Source organism: Anabrus simplex, chromosome 1, assembly GCF_040414725.1.
Source record: "Anabrus simplex isolate iqAnaSimp1 chromosome 1, ASM4041472v1, whole genome shotgun sequence".
NCBI classification, from domain to species: domain Eukaryota; kingdom Metazoa; phylum Arthropoda; class Insecta; order Orthoptera; family Tettigoniidae; genus Anabrus; species Anabrus simplex.
The window spans coordinates 667,725,216-667,737,582 of NC_090265.1; the positions used below are offsets into that span (position 1 = coordinate 667,725,216).

A 12,367-nucleotide genomic window follows, 5' to 3' on the forward strand; every position below is an offset into this window, starting at 1 on the left:
TCAATTTTTTTTAGTATTGGACTTCCGTGGAGCAGTTTTTTATGCATTAAATTCTAAAAGCATGTAGTTTGTCACTGTAGAGAATATTTTTGAGTTCTGTTGGATCGATCATATTTTATAATATGTATGTAGAGTGCTCAGCCCAAAGGCTGGTTTTGGACCTCAACAGCTCTGCCAACAGCTGTCATAGGTGGCCCAGACATCACTGAAGAGGTGTGCTAGGGAAATGAGGAATGATGGTTTCCCGTTGTTTTCCTCACTGAGGCAGATGTTACTATCAGTGACATTTTCACACTGTTCATAACGGGGACTGGCTGCATATGGAATGGCATCAATAGCATCACTCATACCTCAGTCACTTTCATGTTGTCAAAGCCAAAGATGAGACTGAGACGGCTCGATGAAATGTTAAGAGTAGCCTACATTGGTATTAACAATGAAAGTAACAAATTTGTTCTAGTCCACACCAAAAGACACAGTGCTGTGTAAACGATAGGTCTTACTAGCAAAGGCGTTAGAAAATTAAGATCATTTTCCAAGCAAGCATAAAACGGTAGAACTAGAGCACCCCCCCGCCATTGAAAACTAAACAAATGGTTGTAGGGATTGTCTTCCCAGAGGTTACAGAGGCATGTATGCCTTACTTTGCTTCATTTATGCCCCCAGACTGCCTTTGGTTAGCACACAAGTGTTGTCTGTCCAATCCAAGCCAATGGTCTTGTCACTCGCTGGGCCTAACCAAAGCAGAACAGTGGTCTTGGCACTCGAACCTTGTAGTAGGGTCTAGGCCAATCTCTTGTCAGTGTTCTGCATGAGCAAGAAATTTATTCAAGTTTTGTCCACCCTCAAACATAGAGACATAGAAATGCACTGCTGTGATCTGTCCCTTAATGTGCCGACCAGTTGCACCCAGGATTTACCTAAACAGGTGGTAGCATTGTCAGAGCAAGTTATGCAGTCATTATGAACAAAAGAGCATCATTTTGAGCTATTTAAAAATTCACTTTTTTCCTCACCTTCAGCCACCCCTTAGGGCAGTGTCTTCCCACTACTGTGTGTGTACTTTGTGTGGAGCTCATATAAGAATAATATCGAAGATAAATTTGCAAAATATTGATGCCACACTAAGGATTTTCTGTGTTTTCTCATTGTTGACCCCGCTGAATTTCATCAGTCCAATTGACCCATAGAGAATTCTCATTTCCTTTTTGTGAAGAATTTGGATATGATTCTGTGTTATTGGCCAGCATTCAGCTCCATACAGTGCGACTGGACGGACAGCAAAGAGATGTATTTTAAATATATCGGCGTCCTACTGTTGCTCTGTTACCTATCACTTCTCTCCACTTCATCCTTGCTGCATTTACCCTCACCTGAACCTCTTGCAACAGATCAGTCACAGGATATCTCAGACCCGTAACACTTCAAGTATTTTTTTTTTTTTTTTTTTTTTTCCCTTCACTCTTCCATCAGTACTGATCATTACAGTGTCATCACATTCACAGGCTATGTAGCCTACTGTATTGTGAAGCGCAGTACATGATTCCGTGCAAAAGGGATCACTAGCCTCTGCACTACAACTCCACTCTCACTTACCTGTTGGTGGACTAGTTAAGCCGAGCAACCCTTCTTAAGGTGGGGTGCCAATTCCTATGGCGAGATGGGTCAATGACCTGAGCGAGGGAAAGGGGGTCACGTCAGAGTAACTTGAGAGTGGGTCTGGCAGGATGGTATACAAGGTGCAATGCCTAGTTTGGCAGTGGAGGATCCTCTAGTGGACGACGATAGCGCACACACAGACCTGGTGAGATTGTTCACTGCAACTTGGTGCCAGGCTCATCGACAAGCTGTTAGTTTTTTAAACATTGAAACCAAACATGAATCTAGTCTGCTCTGAAGTGCCAAAATTCATGTTTTAATCTAAAGTACTTTTGAAGGGAAATCAATGTTGTTGTTTTTTTAAGAATCATTATACTTAGTTATTCAACTAAATTTGTGATATGCATTTAATACTGCCATTTGTGAATAATTATTATTTTTAAGATTTAATGTTCGAACCCCACTGTCGGCAGCCCTGAAGATGGTTTTCCGTGGTTTCCCATTTTCACACCAGACAAATGCTGGGGCTGTACCTTAATTAAGGCCACGGCCGCTTCCTTCCCATTCCTAGGTCTTTTCTATCCCATCGTCGCCATAAGACGTGTGTCGGTGCGACGTAAAGCCAATAGAAAAAAAATTAATGACCGGGCGAGTTGGCCGTGCGGCTAGGGGCGTTCAGCTGTGAGCTTGCATGCGGGAGATAGTGAGTTTGAACCCCACTGTCGGTAGCCCTGAAAATGGTTTTCCATTGACAACCATGTTAGCTAGTCATTTATTATGGAGGAATTGTATTTTTGTAAGTTTCTGCCAAGTATTATATAAACTTGTTAAATGTTTATTTAGATTGGCTATATGTCCCATTTGTTTTAGCAGCAGATAGAAGGGGTGCTGATAATTGTATAAATTGTGACTTCATAACATGAATGTATGTTAGAACGTGTCTATATTTTTACAACTTGTATGTCTTGTTACTGACATCCATATTTATATAAAATACAAACTCATGACATACCTCTGCGAGTGTTATGAACATTCCATGTTATAAAAAATGGAGATGATTTCAAAGTACCATACATGCTTCTCCCAGCCATACTCTCATTGTCGACGATTGTGATCTTCTTTTGTGTTGTTTTTTTTTTTTTTTGTGTGTGTATTCTCCATGTTGTTCGGTCTTGAGCTTTCCTTATACGGTAATAACTGTAGAACCAACACTGTTTCATTTTATGAGACCATCATAATGACACTCGCGTGTGGTCTTCTACCAGGTATTTGGCCACACAGCACTACCTTCTTCAGAGATTCCCCTTCTCTACATGCAGTGTGGGCAAAGAACTGCCGTTTTTGTTGGTGACAGTGTGGACAAATTGTTCGCATTTTTCAGTTGGTTTAAAATTGAGTTGTTAGTTTTATGTTCTGTCAAAGAAATACGAAGCATTCTTTTCCAACGCTACATCTCAAAAGCTTCTACTTCCTTCCTAACAATCCACGTATCCGTACCGTAAAGGAAGACAGAGAAGATGAGTGTGCGAACTAGTTGTATCTTTACTGCCTTAGAAAGTGAATGTCTTTCTGAATGGGGTTAAGTTGTGACATAACGTTCTTTGCCATTGCAATTCTGCGCTTGATTTCCTGGCTGCATTTTCCATTGAGCTGAGGTATATGAATTTGGACACAGTTTTAAGACTCCCAGGAATACATCTTTCAGAAAACTGATTATTTCTGTCCGCTCATTATTTTCATTTTCTAGCGGCTGATCTCCAGACCCCATTTTCAACTTTCTTCCCTATTATTTATATATTAGTCATATTAGAAAGCATCACTCTTGTGTTACATATGCTCGATTTATGGAGATGGTTGTGTTATTTTGTTAGTCTTAATCACTACCGGGCGAGTTGGCCGTGCACGTAGAGGCGCGCGGCTGTGAGCTTGCATCCGGGAGATAGTAGGTTCGAATCCCACTGTCGGCAGCCCTGAAGATGGTTTTCCGTGGTTTCCCATTTTCACACCAGGCAAATGCTGGGGCTGTACCTTAAGTCCACGGCCGCTTCCTTCCAACTCCTAGGCCTTTCCTATGCCATCGTCGCCATAAGACCTATCTGTGTCAGTGCGACGTAAAGCCCCTAGCAAAAAAAAACATAACACTTCCTCCAACTCACCTACTTCCATATTTTAATGTTGGTCTGCATCAAAACTCTCTGTTTGCACAGGGACGTTGTTGAAAACTGAAGTAATACAGACAGGAAGTGAGTAATTGGCATGTTTCTCAAATGTTCCATTGATTTATATACTCTCTGCTTGGGTTCATGATCTATCAGGACTGTTCCCTAGAGTTTGAAATCTTTCTATAGTGGGCCAAATGTAGTGCATCATTCCACAAATGAAGCACTGTGCTGTGAACCAAAATTTGAGAACTCCTGCTCTAGATACTCATTGGCTGCAGAGATTTTGTAGATCATAATTCTCATTTCCCCTTGTCCAGCTTCTGCCAGGTCAGGGTGTTGATGGTACTTCTCCACCGTCGCCTTTCCTTTCACCACTTTTCAGTAATTGTATTCCATTTCATTCGTCTTTTTCTTATACTGGTCTTGACAGAGTCTGTCCCTCTTGCTGTGGGCTGCCCTCTTCCCCTCTATCTTAGCCTCCAACTCTTGTTTTGGTATCCTTTCCTCCTCCATCCTCATAACATGTCCAAACTATCTCAATTTATTCTTCTCCATCCTATCACTCAATTTTCCACCCCTATCTCTTTTCTGATCTGAAAATTATCTCTCTCTGATGCATGTGTTAATATAGGGGTATAGCGCATCTTGTATGTTATCTCTTGACATTACATAGGAACTTCTCTGTTCCACACAAAGTTCCTTACATTCTGATAAAACATGTTTCCCATTTGCACCCTTCTGCTGATCTCCTTATCCAACCTTGCATCTTGCATTATTTCACTTTCTAAACATTTGAAGCATTCAGCAACCTCAAGGTTTTGTCCCCTGATATTAACGATTCCTTCTCTTCCTCCCATCATCACCATTGTTTTGCTTTTCTCCACACTGATTTTCATACCATATTTCTCAATATTGCTGTTTAAAGCCTTTAGTTGGATTTGCACTTCTTTATTGTTGAGTTTCCTGAGACAATACACTTATCTGCCTCAGTCCAGCTTCTTTTCTAAACCAGTCTGTTCTCCCCATGGGAGCCTGGATACAACTGGAACAGTTTTTATACATTGCTTTCACTGGTTCTCTTGATTGCTTTCCACAGCCTTTTCTTTCAAGAGTTTCCCTCACCTTTTCTCTACTAACACTATGTATGCTTTCTCTAGATCAAGGAATACCATCATGAGATCTTTTCCTTATTCTCACTGTTTTTCCATTAGCAATCTCATGGTAAATAGGCTATAGGGTATGTCGTTGACCTGCCCTGTCAAAATCCATACTGCTCTTATTTTAAATTTCTCCCTCCCCCCCCCCCTTCCCCTCCTCTCATCCTTTCTGTTATTCTCTTCAATATTTTGGCTACAGTGTAATTCCTCAATGATTGTCACATACCTTCCTGTCACCCTTCGTAAATACTGGTATTATTACACCTTTACACCGATCATCAGGTACTTGCTTTTTCCTCCATGTACAACTTAGCAGCCTATACAGGGTGTCTGAAAATAAGATACGGAAATTGTAAGAGGACACAGTATTTTGAAACAAAAATCCATCTGTAGTGTTTTCTTATTTCCTCCTAGTGAAAGCTCACCAGAAAATTGACGAAGAAATGTAAGTTTAATTGTGAGCAGCTTCTGTTTCAGCCTATGCAGCGTGTAGCCAGCCAAGCTGTCTTGGTTCTTGGTTGATAACATTGAGCAGTGTGCTATCGTAATAATTATACTGGCATGTCACTTGCTCACATGCAATCTTTCTAGTACTGGCAGCATATCATTGAGCAACATCTGATCATCATGCATGGATATTGTAGCGTCTTTATTCTCATTATTATTTTTGTTCCTATTATTATTATCCTCATCATGCACTAAGGTATCTTGAGCCGACTAGCGCACAAAACTGGAATACTAGTAGTAAAACTCCTGCCGGTTTTGGGCGAGCACAGTGCATTGGATTTATGAAGCATGTCGGTACAGTCAGTACATTTCGTGCATGTCAAAGTGCGCCACACTACAAAATAATTACATAAATGACATACCCATGTTACATAACTGGTGTAATAAAAGTAAACATTGCAAGCATGTCCTGTGGTTTTGACAGGTATTAAAGGCTGTTTTGAACAGAGTATCCTAGGATATAGGCTAATAAAACTTAAGTCCAAAGTAGATCCATACGTTATTATTGTGTTTTAATAGGTGTCAATCAGAAATCTATACCACTATTAATGCCAAACATTTTCTTTAAATTGTTTACATTTTCTGACGTAACAGCTCGACTTTAAGAGTCCTTAGTCCATTGAGGAGATATGTTTAGTGATAGCTGAATTCTGTTAATTGTTAATTAATTTTTTCATTTTCATTTTTGTAGTGTTTCACGTGGCACAGGGCACAAACGCGAAAACTTACAGGAAATTATGCTTTAAATTTATCTTTCCCGATGCCCCGCTTGTCCACATTTCTCTTCTACATGTGTTACGTCACGCAGTGCACACTGCTGTATTCCTTGGCAACTGCACAGCACATGTAAACAGCTGATACCTTGTAATCCTTAGACTACGCTCATGTCTGTAGTCCATTCGCTAGAAGAGATTTTATTCATTTCTGCGTACCCCGTGCATTTTCCGTGGGAAACATTCTGTTGCAAATTCAGTGTACTACGTCGCAGGACATGAGGGATATGAACCACTTACCCCCTGGCAATTATTAAAGGGTTTAGGAAAAAATAGATGATGGATCCTTGTATGTTATAGGGTTTATTATGCCCATAAATTTTCTGTGACTTAATTTCAGACACCCTGTATAACCAAATTAGACCAATAGGTCCTGCTGCCGTTATCATTTCCACACAGATTTCATCCATCCCTGCTGCTTTTCCTGTTTTTATTTGTTTAACAGTCATTTTCACTGTTGGCATTGGAATATCACTCTCTGTTTGTGGATCACCCTCATTTGCTACTACACTCTCTTCTGTATCATTTTTCACATTGAGGAGTTTATCGAAGTAATCTTTCCACGTATTCTTTATCTCCTCAGCGGCTGTTATTACGTTTCCACTCTCTTCCTTTATTTGTTTTGTGTAGATTTTTTGTTTCTCTTATTTTTTATCAATCCATACAATCCTTTTCCAACTCTTGTGTGAATATCTCCCAACATTTTTTTCTTTTGCTCATTTACCTACCACTTTTTTTACACTTACTTTTTATTTCCTGATATTTAATCTTACTTCCTTCTTTCCTATCTCTCTTCCATTCTTGACATGTTTTCTTTTTGTTTAACAACCTTCACCTTTCCATTCCACTAAGTTGTCTCCTTTTCCTTCACTCTCACTGAAGTTCTGCCACAAACCTTCTCTTCACAGTTTACAAACGTGTTTTTAAATTTGGTGCATTCTTCTTCTACACTTCCCATTTCTGATATAGCGATGTGCTGTTTTAATTCCTCCTGAAATTTTTCCTGAGTTTCTTTATCTGTTAATTTCCATACTTTTGTTTCTTCCATCTTATTTCTTTTACACTCGCAATATTACCTATTTTCAGTTTTGCTACCACTACCCTGTGGTCACCATCAAACGCCTCACCTGGTAGTTACATCCATTAACTGTTTTAGTTTTGTTTTCTCAACTGAAAAATAATTGTTTTTGTCCTTCTTTCACCCCAGCTATATCTAGCGATCTTTCGTCTGTTTTCTTTCTAAACTCAAAATTGTTCCATTTCTCTCACACCACGCACCTGCGACGCTGGTGTAGCAGGGAGAGAGGTGATCCTCCCACGTGGCACGTCCCAGGTGGCGGATAGGGGGGTCCTAACCGGCTTGCTGGCAGACTTAGAGAGAAATAAAATATCTCTCGCGGACCAAACACACATCCCCTGTGGGTGGGGGAGGCAGACGAAGAATTCACCCACGGTATCCCTTGCCTGTTGTAAGAGGCGACTAAAAGGGGCAACCAAGGGATAATCCAACTAGAACCATGAAACGACTTGTAATTAGTACCATCATGCAGGGAACACCATGGGTTGCATTTGCTTGCACATAGTACCGCTATGTGAGGTACGCAATAGGTTTGTGATTAGTAGCGACAGTGTGTGAATCAGGAGGTGGGTCCTACAGTACCTGTGATTCGTACCCTTGTATGAGCGACACCATGGTTCTGCCTTACCTATGCTCAGTTTCCACTATGTGAGGAATTCCACGGGATAGTACAAGTCCCTGTGGTTAGTCCACTTATGTGAGGAACGCCATAGGTTTGCGTTGCCTGCAAATAGCACCGCAATGTGCGAAACACCATAGGTCTATGTTACGTGTGCGCATTACAGTACCTGTGAATAGTACCATAATGTGTGGAATACCGCGAGTCTCCGCTACTTTTGATTAGTACCGCAACATTACAGATGGCATGGTTCTACTTTCCTAGCATTAAATACCATTATGAGGGGCTGATGACCTGGATTTTGGACCCGTTTCGATTATAAACATAATCGATTCAGCATTGTGCTATAGAAGCAGTCCCTTGGTCAGTAATACTATTGTTCTGTGCATGTGAGGCACTGTGGGTCGGATCCACTGATCGTTTTAAATTCGTATCCGTCCATCCATTCATTCTTCATCCTCATGCTTTGAATTCTGGTCAGTGGAAGATTTTGGACTTTTAAGTTGTCATTTCATTTTGTCTCATTTCGTACCATTAGGGGCCGATGACCTCGATGTTAGGCCCCTCTAAATAGCAAACATCAATCGATCAGATCAGTCGGTCAACATTTCTCTCACAAAAGTCGATCAACTCATCTCCCTCGTTTCCTTTTCCATAATCAAAAAAACCAATCACTTCTTCTTTCCCAGTTCTTTCATTTCCAACCTATGCATTGAGGTCTCTCATGGCTATTACTTCTACATCAACGATTACTTCCTCGAGTGTCTCCAAGAATCCCTCTATATTTTCCTCACTGTTTCCAGTTTAGGGTGAAGTCTTTCACTACCTGTTCCGTCCTCAGTAGTACTTCAATTATTCTGTCACTAATATAGTCTACCTTATCCACATTTTCATCCAGGCTTCTGTTAACAATCACTCCTAGTCCATTCTTTGCCTCACCTCCTCCCCTCCAGTATAGGGTGTACCCTCGACTCATTTTATTCACTCCCTTTTCCTTCCACCTGACCTCACTTAGGGTCGTATTCATGAACGAGACTTTGACTTAGACTTAGACTTAGAAGGCGGTAAGTCGCCATTTCCATTTCATGATCGCTACTTGGAGGTAAGTAAACTTAGATGGCGACTTTACTTCCAAGTCGCCGATGTCCCGTACTTAAGTAGACTCTGAGATTAGAAAAATAATAAAATGGCAGATATTGCCGATGTAGACGAAATTGAAGAGATCCAGGAAATTATTCAGTACGTTGTGCCGAATCCTCGGCGTATTATAAGAGATGCACGGAACCCAGTTCAATTTTATACAGAAAATGAGTTCAGAAAACGATATAGATTCGACAAACGTACAGTATTAGATGTACTAACGATGTTTGAAGACGAATTATAGAAACATAATAATCGAGGATCACCATTACCTCCAATGATACAGTTGCTAATTTCGTTAAGATTTTTTTTTGCTTTACGTCACATCGATACAGATAAGTCTTACGGCGACGATGGGATAGGAAAGACCAAGGAATGGGTAGGAAGCGGTCGTGGCCTTAATAAAGGTACAGCCCTCCAGCAATTGCCTGGTTTGAAAATGGGAAACCACGGGAAACAATCTTCAGGGCTTCCGACAGTGGGGTTCGAACCTACTATGTCCCGAATGCAATCTCACAGCCGCGCGCCCCTAACCGCACGGACAAATCGCCCGGTCGTTAAGATATTATGCTACAGGTAAGAGTAAAATTATTGTTACTTTAGCGCACAGTTTTTGCACTTTCTACTAATCATGTTATCTAGTTAGGTTAAGGGATGATCAGTAACGGTACAGATTAATGCATTCTTATGGTAAATACAATAGCCTTTCACACTTCCATGGTTTTCAGGTAAATTCCAAATTGATTCCGCTGATTTACGAGGAGTAAGCCAGCCCTCAGTATGTAGAATAATCAGAAGAATATCCATCCTGACTGCCCGAAAGAGACCACAGTTTGTTTCGTTCCCAAATGAAGCTGAATATCGAACTAATGCGCGACGTGTGTATGAAAGACCCCATTTCCCTGGAGTGGTTGGAGCTATTGATTGCACCCATGTACCAATAATAAGCCCAGGTGGCAACCATGCTGAGGTTTTCCGTAATAGGAAAGGGATTTTTAGTTTCAATTGTCAGGGCATAGTCAACCACGAGATGAAGTTTATTGATTTCGATTTCAAATATAGGCTGTGTTTCTTCTCTTTCACTAGTTCTAGTAACATAGTTGTTAGCCTTTCATAGTTGTTGAAGGCTGGCAATTTTTTCTTTCCATCCATCGTCGAGAAATAAAAATTAACTGTATTAACTGGATTGGATTGAGTTTAGAGTCTATAACGGGATCTATAACGCAGGAAACAGGTGAATTTCTTCTTCTTCTGCCTCTTTATTAAGAAAAAACATTGAGTGTTGGGAGATGCTACACTGCTCTTCCATTGTTTTCATTGCCAACTTCATATCGAATTCTTCACATCGTAACTTACCAAAGTCTACTTACGCCAGAGTCTACTTTGTAAAAGTTGCGTCTATGAAACAGACTTCCACGAAACTCAACTAAGTGAACTCACGTAAGTCGAAGTCAAAGTCTCGTTCATGAATACGACCCTTAGTCCCATCATTGCAACATTCTCTTTCTCTATAAAGTCAGTCAACTCTTCTGACTTTCTTGTCAGGGTCATAACATTTATTATTCCCACCTTCATAATATTGCTATTTGTAGAATTCCTCGCTAATTTCAACTCTGGTAAAACACATTTGAATAACTTATTCCCCTTCTGAGCTAGGCCAGTTCTACAAGCATGGATGGCCCTTTTAAGTTGCTGGGAGTAGGAGTAGAGGATGATTGGGTTAAATAAATGTTTTCTTGTCCCCTTAAATGTATTAAAATTTGTTTCAGTTCCTCATAGGTAAAGGGTCAGAACTTTTCTAACAACCCAGTAATGTGTATGTAACTGAGCAAGTGGCTATGTTGTTTGGGTCACATAGCTGTCGGCTTGCATTTGGGCAGCCATGAGGATGGTTTTCCGTCGTTTCTCATATTCACGCCTTAATTAAGCCGATGATCATTTTCTTCCTCATAACTACTTTTTATGGTTTTCGAAGACACTGACTTGCCAGAAATTTGTCCTGCAGGAATTCTTAAGTGTGCCGGTAAACCTGCCAGTATGTGGCTGATGTTAGAGCACCTATAAATACTACTGGCCTGAGCTGGGATCGAATCCACAAACTCCAGCTCAAAAAGCTAGTGCTCTGTTGTCTGAGGCATTTATCCTGACAAATTAAATCCTTCCATATAATTTAATATAATTGTCAGCCATTGGAAATATAAAATAGAATTTTAAAATTTTTTTAATTACTGGCTATAAGGCATAATTTGTTAGGCACTTTCCATGTGAGCTCAAGGTTTCTTGTTTGAATCCTGGTGCAGTTGGTTGGTATTTAAGACTATTGAAATGTGGGAGACCCATTCACTGGCACAACAGTTTATTTTCAGGTCTGAATTGTGGCAGTCTGGTGTTCTATAAAATGTATAGCACTGAAGGGATGTTTAGCACATAACCTTTTATCTTTCCTCTCTTACATGGGCTTTTGTGTAGTTGCATACCTCAAAATAATAGACATTCTCCATACTTTTGATATACATGCTGAAGTGTTTCTTCTCTTGAATGTGATAACCACCTATCAATTTTTCTGTTTAATAGTGACATGTAAACACTGTCTTTCATATTCAACCAGGGTGTCAAGTTGGGGCACCATGGAGGCCAAGAAGTGGCTACTTCATGACATATTCAGACTTGGAACTAATTGCTCGATGAGGCTTGGGCATCTCGCTGATAGTGAGTTGAGGCTACATCTGACAGCAAAATGATGTTGGGTGTGCTTTCGTGCTGCTATTCAGGAACTGGAAAATTCTCCTCCTTGTTGAGGTAGGTCACATTGACCACTTTGTGTTCATTAAGAAAGAATGGGGATTCAAATTATTTAATCATTTATTTAATGATAATAGGTACTCTAAAAATTAGCATGTTTGCATTCAGAACTTAACCATCATATTGGTTGATATTTTGAGTTAGGTGTAGATTGGTGAGACTGGTCTAGATCAGTGTTTTTTGAAAGATGAAGTTACTAATTCATCTTAAAGAAAACTTTCAGCTTACACAAGTACATAATAAATTGTCATTCAGGAGATACATTTTACAATTTTTACCCTCAAGGTGTTGCAAGTGGTGGGTAGAGGAGCAGGCATTGCCAGAATAGCCTACCCTGCTAATTATTTTGGAGCTAATTGATTGCAGATTAATTGGAATGAGTGGCTCAGATAGTAGAGCTCTGGTTTTATTATCCCAGTTTGCCAGGTTCATAGCCAGCTTAATCCAGTGGGTTTGAAGGTGCGTAAATATGCCAGTCTCGTGTTGGTAGATTTACCGGCATGTGAAAGAACTCCTGCAGAATAAAATTT

At 40.3% G+C, this 12,367-nt stretch overlaps 2 protein-coding genes across 5 annotated transcripts in view; both read left to right on the forward strand.

The window, feature by feature from the left end:
* The window catches only part of fz2 (frizzled 2), a 320,663-nt gene that overhangs the window by 135,678 nt on the left and 172,618 nt on the right, over nucleotides 1-12,367 (forward strand). The gene's annotated exons all lie outside the window — the stretch shown is intronic.
* Nucleotides 1-12,367, forward strand: part of LOC136857293 (gastrula zinc finger protein XlCGF57.1) — a 73,896-nt gene that overhangs the window by 1,773 nt on the left and 59,756 nt on the right. For 2 of the 4 annotated variants that reach the window (XM_067135829.2, XM_067135834.2), the window contains exon 2: nucleotides 11,644-11,834. The exons of the other annotated variants lie outside the window; for them this stretch is intronic. The gene's annotated coding sequence lies outside the window, so the exon portion shown is untranslated. The remainder of the gene's footprint in view (nucleotides 1-11,643; nucleotides 11,835-12,367) is intronic. 4 annotated transcript variants of the gene reach the window in all.